Source organism: Dreissena polymorpha, chromosome 1 (genome assembly GCF_020536995.1).
Source record: "Dreissena polymorpha isolate Duluth1 chromosome 1, UMN_Dpol_1.0, whole genome shotgun sequence".
Classification (NCBI taxonomy): Eukaryota; Metazoa; Mollusca; class Bivalvia; order Myida; family Dreissenidae; genus Dreissena; species Dreissena polymorpha.
In genome coordinates this window covers 144,372,459-144,394,507 of record NC_068355.1, presented here as the reverse complement: position 1 = coordinate 144,394,507, position 22,049 = coordinate 144,372,459, and the positions used below count along the sequence as shown (strand labels likewise).

General features: G+C 34.2%; 2 long non-coding RNA genes across 3 annotated transcripts; one reads left to right on the top strand and one right to left on the bottom strand.

Annotated features, from left to right (window-relative positions):
• Positions 1 to 520: 520 nt before the first annotated feature.
• On the bottom strand, positions 521 to 1,663 carry LOC127853893 (uncharacterized). The gene is made up of 3 exons (XR_008036786.1): positions 1,477 to 1,663; positions 1,060 to 1,077; positions 521 to 540 (listed from the first exon to the last, which is right to left on the bottom strand). It is a non-coding gene; the product is annotated as an uncharacterized LOC127853893 (long non-coding RNA).
• Positions 1,664 to 15,862: 14,199 nt separating this feature from the next.
• On the top strand, positions 15,863 to 18,196 carry LOC127853883 (uncharacterized). Of its 2 annotated transcripts, XR_008036785.1 has the most exons (5): positions 15,863 to 16,094; positions 16,377 to 16,480; positions 17,008 to 17,046; positions 17,304 to 17,563; positions 18,095 to 18,196. It is a non-coding gene; the product is annotated as an uncharacterized LOC127853883 (long non-coding RNA). The 2 variants fall into 2 exon arrangements; XR_008036782.1 differs by lacking the exon at positions 15,863 to 16,094 and having other exon boundaries at positions 16,105 to 16,480.
• The last annotated feature ends 3,853 nt before the right edge of the window (positions 18,197 to 22,049 follow it).

The following is a 22,049-nucleotide window of genomic DNA, read 5'->3' as shown; positions in this document are numbered from 1 at the left end:
TAATTTTTAGGTTTTAAAATCGTCAAAAGATGCATATAATGGCTATATTAGAGCATGGTTAATGTTCAGTATTACTGTTTCCTCACTAATATCATAACTAAAACGAAAACTTACGAATCTGAAACAACTTTTTTCAATTTTGTCAATTTACCAAAGCGTGAAAAGATCCCTTTAATGTGGTCATAAAATAATGTTGTTTAATATATGATATACAATAAGGTTGGGAAATCGAAGAAGAAACAGTTTACTTGTATTTTCCCTGGACTTTTTTGTTTTGGTGCCGATGTTTGAGTATCGACATTTTCGGTGACAATCGAACTCACCTTACGCAGTGCGCGGCGGTGAGAAGCCACTGCGAGTGAATAAGTGACGCACCACAAAAATGGGGTAGCAAAGACAAGTCCGGGAATGTGTGCGATGATATGAAGTGCAGTGACACCAGCCACGGCCACTCTCCCTGAAGTAACGCCGAGCCGCCTACAACGCGCTTCCTAGAGTCGTTTTCCGCAATGTAGGTATCGCCACACGAGTCCATGGGTTCTTACAGAGATAAACGTGTATATAAAACTGACATTGTTGGATTGCTCCTAAACATAAGCAAAGTTTAAAGATTTCATTCAAACACTCACTTAATTTGACAAAAAACGGCACTTGTCAGGAAAATCAAGCCGTCTATTGATTTGAATTGTACTCGTCTTTATCTAAAAGGGCAAAAAAGTAAAAATAATCCGCTTCATGCGAAAATGGGTCGTAAGCATTCGCACAGTCTTGGCATGAGCTAATCTGTCCGCTCTAAAATCATGCAAGATTTCGGGGTATCCTACGCGGACAGGATAACTCCCGGAAAGATTGCACAATTTCGCAGGCTGGTCTGGTGCCACGCTGGTTGCCTAAGGCATTAAAGTCATCCTAGCATGACACAGCACATACGCAAGACGTCTTTTAACAATTATTAAAATAAAATATTTAATGAGTTAACGTTATCGTTAGGTATTTTAAACAAATGTATCACAATAATCGTATACTATACATCGGTACTTGCAAAATACAGTGACTTACCATGCGGTGCCAAAGCATCTGAAAACCAAACATAGATCGGGTCAAAGTCGCAGTACATGTTATATGCTTTGTAATGGATAACCATTACTTTTCTGTTGACAGACAGACAGACAGACAGCGACCGACAGACAGACAGACATAACATTATATAATTCACGTCATTTCACAACACCTTATTTAATTGTATTAAAACCGAAACCAGTGGGGAGTTTTTTAAAACGATTAAACGCTAGTTTTGTTTTACTTAATTATATCGACTAGTTTATTGAATAGAAAATCATGAAACATATGAGATTATTTAAAAATCAAAATGTATCTAATTCTATCGCCTGCTAGTTATATTTTACCAACTAACACTACATGCGTATGTCTTAATCCAGCAATCAATACGTGATATTAATGATAGGTAACACGTACTACAGCCTTCGAATGTCACTTGATACTCGTCTGTTGCCATGGTTACCAAGGGTTTCATCGATTCTTGATGGCCGTTCAAGTGGGACAGTTCGGTCTCCAAGCGGGTAAGCACGGCAATACATTGGGAGCGGATAGGGAACCCCGGTCCTTCTAGCACTAGCGAGTTTTCACCGTACGGGATCTTAAATTCCTGACAAAAAGCATGTTTGCGTATTTAAAATAAAATTTTTAAAATAAAAACAGCGGCGTATGTATCCCATATTCATATTGTTTTTTTTCATTTTAAGGCAACAGTATCCAGAAGGCGGTTTTATCAACAATTCGTGCGGTTATCTTAATTAAGATTCGTTAGATACTGACATACAATTAAGGAATGTGTTACCGGTATAACAGTTTTATCCAAAGACAAGCATCTGCAATGTCGTAAGATGTTTGCTCAACTCTTCGGCTGTGAGAGACCAGTCTTAGCGTTCGTAAAAATGGTGTCTGCAGTTTAGGACGTGGTTCAAGGAAAAGAAAATTAGCATGAACGAACAGGGTTAAGTGAACCCCCATAGGCGGGAAATATTGAAAGGCTATCGACCTGATCTACAAAGTATATGTTATGTTATAACCGGCTTGTCGACTTGCTGAGATAGGATCTCCCAAACCCGACGAGGGCATAACATTCTATACCCGTCAAGACGCAGCTTTGATTTCACATTTTTAAAAACATTTTGTTCTAAATACATGACTTTAACTAATTCATTTTACGTGTGTTAATATCAAATGAATTCGTCATATCAAGCCCCGAGTCTCTTCACGCCATCACTTACCTTACTGAAAAATGTTCATGTCAATAAATATGCTTGGTTATTAATAAACACGGTCTACCATTAAGACGGACGTGCACGGACACACCAGAAGGTACATCGCCTACCTGTGGCTTTTCATTTTCCTTCACGAATTGACCCATTTCGAAGTTGCATGTCCTGGCATATGCCACCTTAAACGCGGGGGCCTTCTCGGTAGCCGGAGCGGCCAGGGTGATACGCATTGATGTGACAAGCCCCGAGTCTCTTCACGCCATCACTTACCTTACCGAAAAATGTTCATGTCAATAAATATGCTTGGTTATTAATAAACACGGTCTACCATTAAGACGGACATGCACGGACACACCAGACGGTATATCGCCTACCTGTGGCTTTTCATTTTCCTTCACGAATTGACCCATTTCGAAGTTGCATGCCCTGGCATATGCCACCTTAAACGCGGGGGCCTTCTCGGTAGCCGGAGCGGCCAGGGTGATCCGCATTGATGTGACAATCTTCTCTTTGTCAAACACGAACTTCCGGAGCTGGTGACTGGGACACTCTGTGGAGCTTGGTACGATGGAGCCCTTGCAAGTTTCGGGAGCTGCCGCAACCAGGATGTAATATCACAGTTAGTGAATGCACGTGCGTTTTAAAATAAAAAATGACATATGATACTGTGTTATCGACATTCTGCCTGATATATCAACTAGTATTGGTTCCGTTAAAGACTTTGTCACGAATTTTTTTAAGCGGGAATATTTTTATCGTTTGACAAGGTGGCTGAATTAATCGACATCGTTTGTAATAGATGTTCCTTTAGGAATGTATTCCTTAACCAAGTGGTCGATTTTGTTGTATTTATTGATCCACTTTATACAGGCGTTTTATTATTGTCAATTTTGTGACCGCTTTCTGTCTCTTTCTGCCACATAACTAGACCATGTACGATGAACTTTGCCTTAAATGCGTGCCATTTTTGTGATTTATCATTCATATATGCTTATACTGAATAAATGTCTATTTAACCCGTAATTACTGAGGAATTACCAATGCTCTGAAAGTAATATGGTTCTTATTAAACATCAGGTTACTGCTGAACATTGATTCACTGTTGAGAAAAGTCTCCAAACTGTGTAAATTTCAAACTATTCTTGGTCAAAGATCATCACATCATATCTAATGTTCACAGGCTCAAATGTAATTACAGCAGCCTAGCAGTTCAAACTTCATGGCAGTGTCCTCTCCTACACGTTTTGTCGGCACGATGCGCACGCATCTAGCGTTGAACACGCGATCGAACATCACCGTCGTCGTCGTATTAGAAAACACATTTCCGTAATATTCCTGTGAATATATTGATTAACTTAATATAGATTACCATGAATTTTAGTTCTCGATTTCGGACAGAAACGTGATTGCTTTGTGTACAAGCTATAATCCCCCGCCCCCTGAACGCCAGAAAATGCTTCCATCCTTCTATCTTCTAACATATATCGATGACATTTATTTCGTGTTTTCAATGGATTGAGTTCTAAACTTCGTCGTTAGATGTATGACTCATACGATTACAATAAATAAAAAAGTTCACGTTTAATTACTGTGTAAAACAAATCACACTATCCCAACATTTTGGATCACAGTCTGAACATTTAATACCAGCGCAAATATTGTAATTAGGTAAGTTAGACCATACATATTTAATTCTCTGTTAAGCATCCGCGATCAAGGTTTTTGGGTGCCTGACTGAAAAACATATACAACATTTACCGGGTAAACTATGTGGACAAATCAAGTAATGAAGCGTATACACAATGAATGAAACGTTTCATATGCAAACAACGCACATGTTTTTTCGAAAAAAAGTATTCTTATTGTTTTATATTATGGCGAATAGTTAGATACATAAGTCATTCTGAAAAATGAGACCATGATACTTCCTTTTCTCAATCTCTTACCGCAGAGTTGTTATTAATATAGCCTGTTTTAGAAGACTACAACCATTTGTCTTAGAATGATGTTTGCGGGAGGGCCAAACACAACCTTAGTCTTAACAATCTGAATTATTTTTTATCTTAGTGTAGTATAAGGACATGCCGTTTTAGGAATAACTGTTAAAATATGTATCCAATCGTTTTTTACCCATCGAAAATTTGAAAATACCCAAACTTGTTATTCTGGTATTATTTTGGAGTTTGATATTTATTGGCAGGTTGTTTTTAACAAAAACTATAGTGGTAATAGTCATATTAGACATAAGTTTAATTTGAGTAATAAGTAAATATATTTGAAAACTACAAACCAAGCATGGAATACCAACCGATCAGTAATTAAAAAAACTATTTTAAAACTTGTTCTAGGCATTGGTACAGATTACTTCCGAATTGTAGGCACCTTGCGTTCTTTGTCTGCGCTCGTCGTCAAAAACCTGCGACGAACAACATACATTATACTGTAAGGTTTTACATATAACAGCTCTGATATACACGCGTCAAAACCGTGTTTAAGATTGTTTATTCTGTCGTTTTTGTGCCCTCCTTTGTGAACGTCGTATGACTTCCAATTTCGTCCCTTAAAAATGTGTGCGAATTCTCTGAAATAGAACCCTTACTGTCTTTATACGATGGTGGTCAGATGACAAGCCGTGTATGATCACCCTAGGTCTCCGATTCAAAAGTACAACCCATTTCTAGAAATTCATGCATTTCAACGTTATTTTGTCTTACTGTGTAACGCCAATAAGATACGTAACAATCAGCTTCATTTAACAATTTGGATTATGTTTTGTTTATATAACACAACGTCTTGTTTATGGTTATTTGCATATTTGTACGGTCACACATGTTTGGAAGACAATATTTAATTACACTATGGAAAGACACGTGACTTTTAAAAGAACAAGTCCATGTAGACGGGATGCAGAATCAACGGGGTTTCCCGTGTTTTACACACGGGCTGGACAGAATGTTAACACACCATCAAGAATTGTTTTCGCCAAAATCTCAAGTTATTCAAGTACATTTGCAAAATCCTTTAGTGCATAAAAGACAGTTTTTCTTGCAGTTTGTGCCGAAATCTGAAGGTAAAAGAACAAATCCTTGAACACATCTGACATTGTTGACAAAATTTCACAGCCGTGTACAATGAAAGCAGTAGATACCAGATTTTTTAACAAGAACACAGGCTTATTAAATAAAGTAATTCCAATCTATTTCACATTGCCATAAGCAGCATAAAATTCTGTCTTTTGTGCACTAGTTTAAATTCTTTAAAAAAAGTTATTTGAAATAAAAAACACTCACCGTATTATCTAAAACAGGAAAAAGACACAAATTGAAAATATGGCAGTTTTAGTCTTGGTCTCTGCTTCGCTAAATCTTGGCAACGTATGATGAGAAAACAAAACCAAAACCTCCATGTGGCAACTTTAATTTTCTCAGACGACTTCGATGTCAATACATGACACTGCAAGAATCGCACCTTCATTTACGAGATTGTTTGTAAAGAACATTACGGTCCGACTTAAAACAACGTTACTACCCAGTCAGCAAGCCCATATCGGATAGATATCGGAAACTGGTCGGAATATCGGCAGATAGGTCCGACGACGGGCCGACGTCTGTCCGATGAAAAATCATTACCCCACCAATTGAGTCTTTTAATGATAGGAGCTACTTGTGTAACTAAAATGTTATTGAAATTTCCCAAATCACTTGGATATGATCAGTTTTGTATGTTTTTTAAACAAAATCAGAATAAACAACGGTCCTATAACGGACCGATGTCTCTAAAATGCAGTGAATACATTAATCATAACTATGGTTATCTTATCAGCATTTTTTTTATATTTTTACCCATTATAAAACACCATACATTATTTACGTAGCTAAAAGATTGATAAAAACAAATTTGATACAATGTAACAAATCTTGTGCTGGAACGATGTTTAACTTTAATAGTGTTTTGTAACCTCGCGTTTTACGTATTGTGCGTACCAAATCGGGCGCGTTCTGCACAATTTCGTTAAAAAATACTATTAAGTCTTGTCCTAGTTATTCGCGGAGTTAGTATTGTTTTGTTATATACATAATTTGCAATATTATTTTTAGCCTTTGTAAATATATTTTAAAAGTTTTCTTTGAAAATTCTGAGAGTAGATTATTCGTTCAATACGTTTTTGGGCAGCTTTTAAAGTACAGACTTGACGAATTTTAAGTTATGTATGGTTATGCGGCTATACTTGTTTAGACTGAAATTAGATCAATGTTGTTCATATTCGAGGTAAAGCATTTTTTAAATTATTATTTCATATAGATTTATATTCAATACATTTTGTAATAATGCTTAGAAGTGTGTTCAACTTTGTATGTTTTAGTTTTCTACCATGAGCATATTCTGATCGAAGAATAAAGTGGTTAACTATGCGGCATTGTTTAGTCTTGCGTAGCAAACGATGGTCATAGTAGTAGAAAATCCCGGGAAATGAAACATCACGACAATTTCCATTGAATCAGCCGTACCTGTTCAACAACAATGGCAGAAGGAAGAATTCGCACCTTAAAGTGGCCTTTCCACAGAATTTGGCATATTTTGAAGTTTATCATTAAATGCTTTATACTGATAAATGTAAACATTGGATCTTAAAAGCTCCAGTAAAAAATCAAGAATAAAATTAAAAAAGGAAAAAAAAGTTACCGATACCAGGGCTCGAACCAGTGACCACCGGTGTCCTGGAGTTAGTCTGAAGTAAAAACGCTTTAACCCTCTCGGCTATTCCGCCGTGTGTTCACCGATTTAGTATTTTATACCTTATATAAGCAATCTTCGTAGTTTCGTAAATTTAAACGACAACAACAGAACTCTCCGAATTATTCAATCGTTTCGCGTTGCAACGCTTTATAATTTTTAGGTTTTCAAATCTTCAAAAGATACATATAATGGCTATATTGGACTATGGTAAATGTTCAGTAATACTGTTTCCTCACAAATATCATAACTAAAACAAAAATTTGCGAATCTGAAACAACTTTTTTCAATTTTGTCAATTTACCAACGCGTGAAAAGATCCCTTTAACAGAGAATGGAATGGAGCCTTTCAACATTACCAGGAATCAACCAGTAAATGGAATGCAGTTGAAAAGATTATTGAAACTGACATATCAGAAAAAGACATACGCTCACTACACTGTATTGAACATGAACTTGCTGCATATATACATACATATGACAATAAATATAGAGAGCTTTGAGAATCTTTAGCAGCATCAAAAACTGGTGTGTCTACTGAAACTGAACAGGAACTATCCGGATTACATAGCAATCGGACCCAGGCACCCTTAAGTACAGTCAATTTAAAGACCATTTGATAAACACTATTCAATCCAAAGTATCTGTATTTTCAAATATTGCTGTGAAACTTGCAAATGTTGGTACTTTTAAAACTCATCCCTTTGAAGAGATTCATATCTAGTGTTTTATTAGTCAAAGTGAGGATATTTATATTACTGTTTTCAACTTAAGATCCCACAAAAGTTACTTTCAAACCTTTCCAAATATTGCTTAGAATATTTTATTATCTGTACTTGTTCCACATTACAGCTCCGATCTTAAGGCAAAAACACAGGCAATATATCTGTAACATAGTAAGACCACATTGTAAATAGTTCTTACTTACAATTTCTACCTTAAGGATGCTGAATTTTGTTACTTTTGTTATATACTTTGAATTTGTATTTATAGTGCAATTTTATAAAATAGGTGCCAGTTCTGTCCAGTTGACAACTCTTGTATGTTATTTTCTGTTACTCTTTAAAGATGAGTTTCAACCTTAAATCTGATATTGTTGTGGAAGGGTTTTTGGTAAAGCATGCTCTTTAGTTGTAAAATATTGTATATACAGTCCTTGTTTTATATACCTGCCATATATAAAACCTTATTTTTTGTTGCTGAATGATCAGTATTATAAGCATGCCTAGCTGTAGTTTAGGAATAGGAGTTCAATATATTCTACACTTGTTTGAATACATTCTGTATATCTTTCACTACTATTTTGTTGTGGTTTTATAATATTCTAGTTAATTCCAGAGACGAGCTAGTATATATATATATATATATATATATATAGCAGTAGTAAACAATACCAAACCGATAATGGACCGATGTTTTACCAATATTCAGAATGATATCGGTTAGATATCCCTTTTAGAACTAATGCGTTATCGGACCGATGTCGTACCAATGACGGATAGACGACTAAAATGATAACTGTCCGATATAGGACCGATGGATAACCGACAAGATATTGGTCCGACTTGAAACCGATGGGCAAAACGTTATCGGTCAGATGCGCTCGATTGGTTTTAACTCTTTACCTTAATTCGACTAATGTAAGAAGTAGTAAAAGTAAAGGTTCAACATACGATTAACTTATTGGACATATTTAGTTGTAACATTGATTTATTTCAGAGAGGCGGTCATGTTTTCGCTCTTTACTAATGACATGGAATAAGATTTGAAGAATGAAACATACGCCGATTTTAAATTAGATCAAATACCTGCTTATCCATTATTATTTTCTTACGACGCGTCTTTATTTTCTGAAACAAAGGAGAGTCTACAAAAAGCTACAATTAAGAAACCTACTTGATGGAATGTTATAGTTAACTTTGAAAAAGCACGCTCATGATATTCTAAAAAGGTTGGACAAGAAGTTAAACGTTACAATTGACATATAAAAAAAAACAAGAACAAGAAATTTAGAACAAATTTCAATACTTTGGAATTATCATGTCAAGCGAAGGATAGTTTGGCCCGCAACAAATACACTATATCGCAAATGTATAAAAGCATTCAGTAATTTTTCACGATAACAAATAACAAGAGTATAAATATCGTGTCCCAAATATTTATCGCATATGTATTATCCATTTTGAACTACTATTGCAATTTATAAATTTAAGGAAATTTATGTTCACTTATGTTTTACAAATATGATTCTGTTTGCATAGCCTCTAAAAGTTGTTGTTTTCATACTAAGCTGAATGTAAAATCATTGAGTCATTCAATTTGAATTTCATTTCACATTGTTTCTTTTCAAGAACGAGGACATGGTTCCTTTTTAAGAACGTAGACATTAATTAAAACATTGGATTGCATAATGTAGAAGAACAATTCCGATACAGTAACATTTAAATTATATCTTGAAATTATTAAGAATAATTTGCTAGTTAAAAAGTTGTTTTAACTTAAGAGTTTTTTTTAATATGTAAAGAATGATTATCACGCTTCAATCTACAAAAATGGAGGTAACTAAAATCCCAATGACTTATTTATTTCCTTAAGAGTTTCCTCCCTTTGTTTTTGTATAATTCCTGTTATCTGCAAGGCCAAAGATAGAAATGTTGACAAAACCGTTCATTTTGAAAGTGTACGATGATGGGATCGTGAACGCCAGGGATATTTCTGAAAGACTGAATCTTCCTCTATCGTCCTCTATCCACTGTGAATAGAGCTAAGTCTGCTGTGAAGAAATATAATTCGGACAGAGAGTACATCATCAAAAGTCTGAAAATCCAAGAAAACTCAAAACATTTTACAAACACCGACTTGGCTATTTCATCAGGACAATATATTCAGAATTGGGAGCGAAAACGTTTAACTTAAACGAATAAATAGTAAAATGGTTTGCAAAGAGACGGTCAAATTGCGCTTCATAATTTAACCGAGCACTGGAGAATGCAATCAATTCACAATTACTGAAACCTGAAAAACGACAACGTCGTGTTTCACAAGCTCGTTGACCGCGACAATGTGTTTTTCTCTTACGAATGTTCGGTGTGGCAGCACCATAGCACAGACAAGATCTGGCCAAAGCAATTTGCTCGGCCTTTATTCAAGCCCCGTAACCACAGTACCAAGCTCCACATGTGTGTGCAGGGGGGGGGGGGGGGCATAACTGATTGGAAATAACTTTTTGAAATACAACAGATTAAACACCGCAAACAACATCACGCGCATAACAGAATGAACAACACCAAAACGACTACCGATAACTCAAACTGCAACAACGCGATTTAGAAACACGTTTAACATAATAAACAGTAATACTGCAAATACTGCGAAGAAGAATACAATCAAACACGCAATTAAAATTAAGCATGTAATATTAAACGGTCGGTTTAACCTGGCCCTCACAAATCTTGCGTTGAGATCCTTGTATAACCTTAGTCAATGTTAAATAAAAAATTGTTTTCTATATAAATTAAATCATCATATTCACGAGCAAACCGATTACACTGAACACATATCCTCCGTAATTGACTTAATTTGTGTACGCAATCGGAATAGTGTTTTACTTTCTTAAACACGAGAATGTTTTTAGCACTGTCGTGTTTGTGTAGCATTACCAATTTCAAAACCAGTATGAACAACGTTTTAACGACATTGCTGGTGTAACGTCATTAGGGATTGTTAACAATACGACTATAATAACATTTTAACATTTAATCAATTAGATCGTCCAAAATGCGAAGATTTTGATGTTTACGAAGAAAATATTAAAGAAATAAAAAAATATTGCACACTTCAAACACATGTATTAAAAACAAAAATGTTTGTAAACGTTCTCTTATCTAACATAGAGTAACAATAACATAAAGAACAAAATCGACAACGGAAATTTATAAATCACAAAGCAAACCAATGAAAGAGTGATATGAAGGGTTCATATTTTCTCCGTGTTGTTAATTAGGTTATTATAATTGTGTGTAATTAAAACAAAAAAAATCAACTGACAATTGCGCTAAAGACTAGTGGAAAACTAGAGTTCCAACTTGTAACAATGGCCAAACAAATAGTTTGGTAGCGAATTACACATGTAAAGCACAGGTGGGTAGCGTGTGGCTATGATATTAATTAGTGAAAACATCATTTTGAATGATAAATAATCATATTATAACGAAAAATTAACTTTTCTGAAAAAAATATTTCACTATCAAATATATATATATATATTTGATAGTGAAATATTTTTTTTCAGAAAAGGTAATTTTTCGTTATAATATGATTATTTATCATTCAAAATGATGTTTTCACTAATTAATATCATAGCCACACGCTACCCACCTGTGATGTAAAGCTGATATACTGAACATGTGTTTGCAAGCCAAAGTCCAATGGACAAAAGCAACCACAAGGTACCATCTATGCACAATGCAAACGCCCACAGACTATAGTCTATGCACACAACCAATGAGGAATTCATTTACTTAATTGAATGCCTCAGGGTAGGAAACTCATCAGATCCTAATGGAAACGATAATCGTAGTATCACAGCGTGAATACATGATTGTATCATTTAAATAAATATTGTCTACAAACTTACAACATGCCTTCTTGGCAGAAATGGGTTAATCGATTGGTAACTGTGGTTTACATTACAGATTCTAGAAAAACAAGGCTTCACATATTTGAGAGATTCAAAAATTGGAACGCTTAACAAGAACTCATATTAAATCGCTTAGTTGAAACACATTTGTTTTAATAGCAGTCCGTTTATGTGTTGCCCTTTCATTTACATTTTTGACTTAAGGCAGAGAAACGAACACATTATTGTGTTTATTTATTTTTAGTTTTTATGTTTTGTCTGTTTATGTGGATGATGACCAAACCATTGATAAGTTTCCTACATGTACATGCAATAATGTAAACCACAGTTACAAATCGATTAACCCGTTTATGCCTAGCGTCAAGAAAAAAAGGCCTTAACAAATAGCGTAAACCCAAATGAGACGCCACATGATGCGGCGTCTCATCAGGGTTTGCGCTGTTTGCTTAAAGGAATTTCTGTAAGAAATATTCTTAATATAGAAATAATTATACTAGACATCCCTAATTTTGGAAATAAATTGATCCAATTTAAAAGGATGGGAGAATCCACTAGGCATAAATGGGTTAAATACCGAACCACCCCTCCCACACATACAATACAATACCCCATCAAAATGGAAAAATCTGACATAAACAACTAAATAGCTGGAAATTGCAGCTATAATCCAAACTGCGCCCCATATTTCTTGAGCCTTTAAAGCACATTAGGTTGGAGTAATGGAGCATACTTTTTGTCCTTACATAATACAGCCTCAGGCGCGGAAGGGCCTGATAAATTTCGAACGACACACACACGCACGCACGCACGCACGCACGCACGCACACACACACGCACGCACGCACGCACGCACGCACACACACACACACACACACGCGCGCGCACACACACACACACACTTATTCTTATCAAAAGCGAATTATTTAAATGACAACTAATTATATTCTACGTAAGTATGCATGCCTATTGTCTTTTAAACATATTTTATTGCCAACACCCATACCAACGTGCACTTAAAGTATCAAAGCATGTCTTTTTGTTAGTGTGTTAATGGATTGGAATGTCATAATAACGTTATATTCGGCTCTTCATTATTTTTAGCGTGGTCCTGCAAACAATATAAGTGTGAGTCTTAAATATGATTAAATTTATCAATGGAACCGTCATTTTGACGTTAGTCTTTGCGTAACAATTCATAACCTAACTTGAACACCTTAAATAAGTGTTTGTAATTAGTGTCTTCGTATAACTTATCCGAACTGGTTCTTCAATATCCTATATTTCTATGGTATACCCATTTACCCGATGTCACTTCCTGTTAAACATTTTGAATTTTCTCCAGAAAGTTAAGTTATTTCTTAATTTAACTCATCGATGAAGACCGTCTTCTCTTTATTGTAATATACTACTTATTATACATGGTTTTTCACCACTGTAACTACATTCATTTTTTAATAGTTCGTTCTCTAATCATGAACATAAACGACGACAGGTTTGTAGTTGTTCTATCCCTACAAAAGTGACATAAAACCAAGCATATGATATGAGAGAATGGCGTTATTTAGACGTTAAATTATTATGCAAAACTGCACCTTAAATGACGTGCTTAAGATAAAAGCACCGGCTTAAACATCATGCAAATCAAATTTATAAACAAAATATTATATCCTGTTCACGTTAAATCGTAAACAACTGTTCATATCCGTGTTTCCTAATAGACAAATCGATGAAACACGTGCGTCCTAAGTGAGGTCAAAAAGATGACCGTTGCATTTCATTAGATATGAAAAGTGGTTATCAAGAGATCCGCAATGTTATCTTGAAAACGTGTGCCGGACAAATTGAAAACTCTGATTATCGCGTATAAGTGGTATGATTTTCAATGGAAACTCATAAAATGTGAATGATCGGTGATCGAGAGATCCGCGATCTTTGCTTGCAAACCGGAAATGAACTGATTATCTCTTAAGTGATCGAATGTATATAAATATTACCAGGATGTTTTCCAGTATGTTCATCATTCACCGAATTGTGTTTGATTTCGCCGATTGTGTTTGACCTTAACATCAGCCTTGAGAGACGTGTTTCTCCATCAGCCAGAAAGGTCTGGTTGTTTGTCTGACTTGCAAAACTTTCCATTTGTCTTTAAACGGTGCTTAAGGAGGTTACATACATCCTTGACCTGGTTATTGGTCCAAGGACGAAGCAGTTGTATGTTTTATTGTTCAGTCCCGTATTGATCTAGAGGGACAAAGGGTAGAGAGAAGGAGAACGTGTTTACGATGGCATTTGCAATTGCATTGAAGACAATAAAACTAATTTAAAACTATGCTATTTTGTGTGGCAAAAGAAAGGCATACAGAAACAAGCTTTGTAATTTGTCCTTTAACAACCTTCTAGCGGCTTCTATCTACATTGCACGTCGATGATCTGAATTTAAATACTAGATGTTGGTATGTCTCTAAATCTTTTGATAAGGACGAAATGTAGATGGTATTCATTTTCATTCCATCGTGCCTAAGAAAGTTACGGTTCTGGTGCTGTGTTCCGTATATAGTTATAAAGTAGTTACGAAGTAATTAAATTGAAATATCTGCTCTTTTATTGCTATTTACTTTGAATTATGATGATATGCTGTTAAATTGTACGGGCCCTTATTTGCTTGCTGAATACTTCTGGATCAAGTGTAAAGTTTGGAGCTCCTTAAAACCGGTTTAAGCCCACACTGTGTTTTTTTTCATAAACCTTTCCAAGGCGGTGACCGCTGATTGATTTATTTTCCGTGTTTTCGTCGTATAATGTTTTCCGAATTCTTTATTGTGTAAATATGCAATTTAAGTGAAATGTTTGAGCTAAGTTTGAGGTTTACGAGCTCCATATGACCGCTCCACTGCGGAAACCCTATGTGTTTTTTTGTTTGTGCGGTTTGCTTTGTACATGTATGTCTTGTCAAGATCAAGACCGTTCCAAGGCGATAGACCCTATATTTGTTTTTGTTATGTGCATGTATGTCTGGTCAAGTTCAATACCGTTCCAAGGCGGTAACCCTATATTTGTTCTTGTGTGTGCGGTTTGTTATGCAAATGTATGTTTTGTCAAGTTCAATACCGTTCCAAGGCGGTAACCCTATATTTGTTCTTGTTTGTGCGGTTTATTATGTACATGTATGTCTTGTCAAGCTCAAGACCGTTCCAAGGCGGTAACCCTATATTAGTTCTTGTTTGTGCAGTTTGTTATGTACATGTATGTCTTTTCAAGTTCAAGACTGTTCCAAGGCGGTAAACCTATATTTGTTCTTGTTTGCGCGGTTTATTATGTGCACGTATGTCTTGTCTAGTTCAATACCGTTCCAAGGCGGTAACCCTTTCTTTTTTCTTTTTTGTGCGGTTTATTATCTGCACATGTATGTCTTGTTTAGTACATTTGTCTTGTTTCTCATTGTTCTTTGCGCAATCGATTTCTTCACATCAATAAATGGCCGCCATATTTCCATAAATAAAACACCGCTATGTATAATAAGGGTTTGTTCTCCTGATGGTGCAGCTCAGAACGCTATGTGAAATGATCGTTCCAGGGGGGTGTTTGACCCTCTTGTTGAAATGATTTAATGATCTCCTTGCACTGATTTTTCTTCAGTCGGTTACAGGATTAGATAAGGCTGACTGGTTTTAATTCTAATAAATGTAACACATATTGATTTGTAAAAATATAACACATTTTAAATAAAAGTTAGTTGTAACGTTAACAACATATCTACTAGTTTGAACAACACCATCAACTTTAAAATGGTAAAACCATGTTAAAAAAGCGTATTAAGCAAGGTTTTCTTTAAAAAATCCACATTTTTTAAGTTATATATATATATACAAGCTGGTGCAAATAGAGTTTTGTACTCTTTATATTTTAGCTAAAATGCTATTTCATACATTTTAATACTCAAGTGACATGTTTGTTTGTTCAAATAACTTTTGGAATGAAAGATACACATAATGGTCACTTGCGATCATTCTTTAGTGCAAGTAAACATCTTAAGTATTATTTCCGAAATATATATCAAAATAATTAAAATCTTCAGGATGAAATTTAGATCCGTGTGTGAATCCGGGTACGGTTTATTATAGTCTTCCTGTTGTTTTAAAATCGAAAGTGTTTTGTTTTTAAAAGCTAGTATGTTTAAGTATGTATTTAATTTAAGTAGCAAAACATCAAAACTGATGTCAGGCAGAGATATAGATTGTTTAACTACTTATTAAACTCATATTAGATAGATCATTGTTGTAATGAGATGGCTATTATTGATTGTTATATTTACCAAAAAAGAATCCTAATTTAGTACATCTGCACAAACAAACCACTTCTAAACATCCGTAATTAAGGAATAAATAGACGATATTGGCCAGGTTTTTTTCATCGACTGCAGATGACTTCTGGCTTATAAGGTAAGTGGACACTTTATGTTAGTTCGTGCTATTTATTGGTGCTTTCTTTCATTAAGATCAGTGTGGTTTGTCAATCGTATTTTACATTATTTTTTAAACATGTTTAAAGCATTCAATGGCATATGCTCTTTGAAATATTGACCATTATAATACGCTTTTAGAATTGATTGTCCTTAGTTATTTTCAACGCCAATAATTGCAATACATTTCGACGACGATTCAACATGTATAAACTGCAAATATGCAATATATACTGCTGTTTGATCATTTACTTTTATGAAGCCTGAAACAAAAGACTACTCTTGCAACAAGGAGGTAAATACTGTCCACCATGAGGGTAACGTTGCTCTTCGCTTTCTTGGCCATCGTTCTGACAGCCTCGTGCGGTTAGTCCACACTCATCGTTTCTCTTTTAATTAGTTTGTTAGTCATTTCAAAACAATTGGAACGAATAAAAGTATACTATAAATGTGAAGATAATATAACACGTTTTCTTATTTTTATATGAATTATTGAACTTATCTTAACAAAAATCATATTTTAATGTGGAAATAAAAAGATACGTCATTCCATGAGCATTTACGATTCGCCAAATTCTGCATGATCTGGGACTAACTGATAATATGGTTGTGCATTTAAATAATCACTGAAATCATATATATATATAAATATATAATATATATATATATATATATATATATATATATATATATATATATATATATATATATATATATAACTTAAAGCGCACCAGTTATAAACTCAGTTTAAAGCCGATGTTGAATAAACACATTGGATAATTGGTTTTATTCGACTAACGTCAAAATCACAAACGCCATTATATGAATCATACCGATGGACGCCTCATGTTGCGCAACTGTATTTATATCGGTTCTTTTTATTTTCATTCCAGTCCTCGGATACCCAGACGAATACGGCACAGGGGACAAAGGTATTGGTATCGGTCAAATTTTCAATCTGACTAAGCGAATTTAATGCTCCAATCGAATTAAAGACATGTTTTTATATCACATTCAATCGCGGTTTTCCTTTAAACACTATCATTTATTTTTGTTCATTAGTTTACAAATCGAGTGAATATTTTCTATGCATAACACAATGAGTTCGGGTATAACTGATATAATGTGACAAACGTACTTACTGAGCATACAGCACATAAACGCAATACTTCTTCTTTTATTCTGTTAGACATTCGCGGCATGGATGCCCAAGCAAACAGAGACGAATATGATGGCGGAATGATAGACGAATATGACAGCAAGATGGATGGGAAAATGGGATTGGGTGATGGAAGTGTGGGAAAATAATACTTCTGCTATTGTAAATTTTTGGGTTGCAAGCGCGGGTGGACCAACGTTGGCAAGTGCTCTAGGTTTTGCTTCATCCACCCTCTCTGCCGAAATCGATGCTGCAGATATATAAAGCAATAACGAACAGGCATGATTCTGGTAAGAATGTAATAACAAATGATACTAGAATATTATTGTTGGTTTAGACAAGATTCAAGTTAGCGCATTAACGCGATGCGCTTGAAGCCAATACGATATGACTTAGTATTTCGGTCTTAACTTATTGAGTGGGTTTTAACAAATATATGGTTCAGCATGTGCATTGTACATGATTACACTTGCTATGCTTAAAATGTACAGTAAAAAGCCAGAAATTGCATCCTTAAAGATAATTTTTATAAAACATTGTTTAAGCTAATGATTTCGATTCAGCATGCATTTCGATTTATTAAATTTGAGTTATGCATGCCGACTGATGGTAATGAATGAATGTATGCAGATTTTAGAAATGGATAGGTAGAATTATAATCAAAATATGTTCTTTATACACTTATTATTTTCAAAGATGCTCTTCGTGAATATTTTGTTTTCTTCAACTGCATAATACAGGTAGATCTAACTTTATTGTTCATTCAGCCAATGATTTGCCATTCACCCGGTTAAGTAAGTCCAAATGTCACTTTATTTCAGGACATGCAGCCTAAAGGGCGGATTTGACTGGCAATACGTATAAAACAATAAATTATTTTGATCTTTGCTGTCAAAACACACACATATATATATATATATATATATATATATATATATATATATATATATATATATATATATATATATATTCGATTGGTGTTGTGTTTTTAATTTAAAGTTGCGATAAAAAAACACGTACATATACCACAAATATGTTAAAAGTTTAACAAAGCTGCTGTGTTATTTAGGGTTGCATATGAACGGCTATCAATAAAATACGAGGGATGTTTTATACATTCGCGGAAGTTTAACTAATAAGATACGTTGAACAGGTCTTTCATAGACAATGAAACACAAGTACATCAAAGTAACAAATGAAATCTTCGCTTGTTAAGTGATGTTCACTTGCTCGTGTTCAACACATTTGACAAACATGTTCTGAATATGTATATGCAGGCCTACGTATTGACCTTCCAAATGCCCTTAACCTCATTATGTTCTGCAGTAAGGTTGCTTGATAATTTGCGTATTTTAACAATATTACTTGTTACGTGCAATAAAGGAGAACACCCGGCGCTTCTTACAGCCGCTGTCAAAAATATATCAACCAATCGACGTTTTTCATTAAACACCGCGTATTTTGTAGCAAAAGGGATGAATGCTATTGGATGTCATCGTTTGCGATTTTCTTGGTTAATATGAATATATGTTGTTTACAAAAGTCAAAATCACTTTGTTAAGAAGCATCGACAAGTAAATGGTCAATTTGAAATGCTGATAAGACTCTCAAACACATATCTAAAACAAGTTTTGTCATATTATTTGTTCTAAACAAGTTTTTAACGTAACTTTGATTCCGGCTGATGATTCAAATACCAATTGTTACAATGTTCAGGGGAAAAGTTTATAACTTCACAACACAGTATATGAACTCTACATTTTATTTACACACTACAAGAATAAATATATACACCAATAATGTTTATTTGTTAACTGTCTTCACAATCTAGGTAAAATCCATTCTCTCTCAAACTGCCATCAACTCTCTCCCTACTACTTGCATCTTTACATCTCTACATTCAATTCTACTCTCCCCCAGCTCCCTCACAGAACCTGGCTTTTCATACAAATCTGCCCACCCTCCCATATTTGGATGCGTGGAAAGACACTGATAGGACCTAACATTTAATTGATATTTATTATCGCAACTGTTGAAATATTTGTCAAGCAGACTTTGCAGAGCAACACACCAGACTAGTCTTTATTATGAAATGATGACCACATGGTATCCTGTTCTGATAACAAATGTCCACCATGCCCCGATGGCATCAAACAAAGCAGTTTATATCCAAACACTTTACATGAATATAATATTACTACACAAATCTACAGGTACAAATAAACTACATGACATATGTATTATTAATACTAAGATTAGAAACCTTCTTCAAAACAATGAATTTTACTATGAGATGATGATACATTGTGATAATACATAATATTATACGAATCATCCCTTTAAAATTACTTATACATGATTAGTAACCCTCTTCAAAAAAAGGAATATTACTTGTAAATTACTACATAACATGACAAGAAACATCCATATACATTGACTTATATTGCAAATAACTTCTCAATACAAAATAAACAGATGTATTCATCAATATAATGAATTGTTAACAGTACTGTCCTTTAAATTATCAAGAAACACATTCAACGAAATAATATTCTTCGAAACTTGATCTCCAACGTCATGCATTATATTTAAAACATTGGAACAGTTTGATTACCGGTACTGCAGTCCGTCAGAAATTCGGCTTCTCAATATCGCATGCAGCAACAGTCAGAGTGTTTTATAGCACACATTTTGAACATGCCACGCCACGTCGTATAATCGCTTGTTCGAGCCATTATCCTAATTATCGCGAGTATTGCACTTTAGTTAATTATCAGAATGTTTGTACTTTTACCCTACAAGATCGTTGTCGGGAATGTGAAATGCATTTTGCAGAATGTGTTCATTGGGCATTCTTATTAGGCACAATGTGCATGCCGACAGCGATATCGAATTGAATGATATACCCAGACCAGATGTCCTCTCGAATTCACCTATTTCCGGGCTAGGCGTTTTTGAGCAGACCTTTGCAATACGATAGTTCATGTTGATGCTTCATATTTTAACAAGATGCCACACGGCAGCATATAGAGCCCAAGGTCATGAATGTCATATATATTTAGAAAAAATAATGTGCTGAATTCGTATCTTTACCTAAGTTTGTTGACGTCTCTCATTTCAAATTAATAAATTTGAATCTGTTTCACATTCAACAGAGTTTTAATAAACACCTACGGGCAATATTCTCAAACGTGAGAGAAAAAAAAACGTTGAAGAAAACAAGTTTCCCGTTTAGTTGTATGTTAAACGCTCGCGTTGATAATTATCTCCAGAAATATTAGAAGTTTCGCTCATTGTCAATTAAAGGGACATTTTAATTTTTAAAAGTAGTTATTTAAATTTTGATTCAACCTATTGATACTTAATAATGAAAAATCGGATATGGGTACATTGTGTGTGCTATCAATAAAACATATGACAGTCACTACAAAAATCGTATAAAATATGCTCTGTAAGATACGTTATATATTATATCATTTCAAATTAAAACTATAAAATTGACAACTATCCAAAGAAATATTATTCCTTTGAGTGAAGGAATGATATATTATAATAACCATGATAAATTGTTCAATATGACTTTGCCTTTTAAGGAATAATTTATCATAAAAGTTAAAATAAATATATCTAAAAAAACGAGATCAAGGATGGCTTCCTGTCATGTATGGTGTACTTGTAAGTCAAACATATTCTTCCAAATCATCTCTGTCATTACACAAGTCTATTAGTATCTTATTTACAGTGAAATAATTTGCAGTTCATGTGTGCAGAGAATGGTCCATAATTTAATAATAGGCATTGTACTGTTTTTCAACGTATCTTACATAGGTATATCATGCATTGAAGAAAGCGATTTATAGAACAAAAACCTATCAAAGAATGACTGACTTGCCTTTAATAGTAAAAACGTTTAAAAGTCTAAACAAGACCACTTTCTGAAATAAATGCAAAAAACAACAACATAAAATTGTTAACGTATCTTGCATTTAAGCTTAGTGGCAACTAAACTCTTTTTGACTTAAGTTGCTTGCTAATTTAAGCATAAAAAATAGTTTATATTATACATAATGCACTTTGACTGTCAAATCATCCCACGTAAACCATACAGGAACGATATTTTGACATTTTATGCCACTACAAATGTTAACGTATCTAACAGTGTGAATATTTCTTAGAGAACAACTTCGTGCCTAGTCTGTTGCTCAATATTAGTTTAAAAAAAAAACTATGAATTAGTCGATGCTTAATTATTGCAGTGGCTTTATCTATAAAATTCCATTAATAAAAATACACATTCTACATTCTTAACAAAAAAAGAGAAGTTTTGCAAATTGCTGCACGTACTTATAAACAAATCACTTTAGTTCATTGTTTATTCTGTTAAAGAATCCAGCTAGATCATGATCAATCTTTGTGTGCCAAAAGTCTAACATTATAAGTAGCGCATTGGTTGCCTTATAAATCAAGTAAGATCACAATGATTTTTAAATAAATGTGATATATATATAAATCGTATTAAATCTAACATGAGGAGCACTCTCGTTGTCAAGTTCTTTTTTATTATAATTTTTGTGATTGTTTTTATTATCTAAACTGTATGCAGTGTCCAGAAACGATCATGTACTTACAAAGTGACAGCTATTAGATATGGTAAATTTAAAAAAGACAGAGATCTTCATTAACAGGATTATAAATCTTTGTTAAAGTCTACATTCTCCATGAAACACTGACTGTGCAGATTATTGAAACAAACTGCTTATGGTCATTGTGCATTTC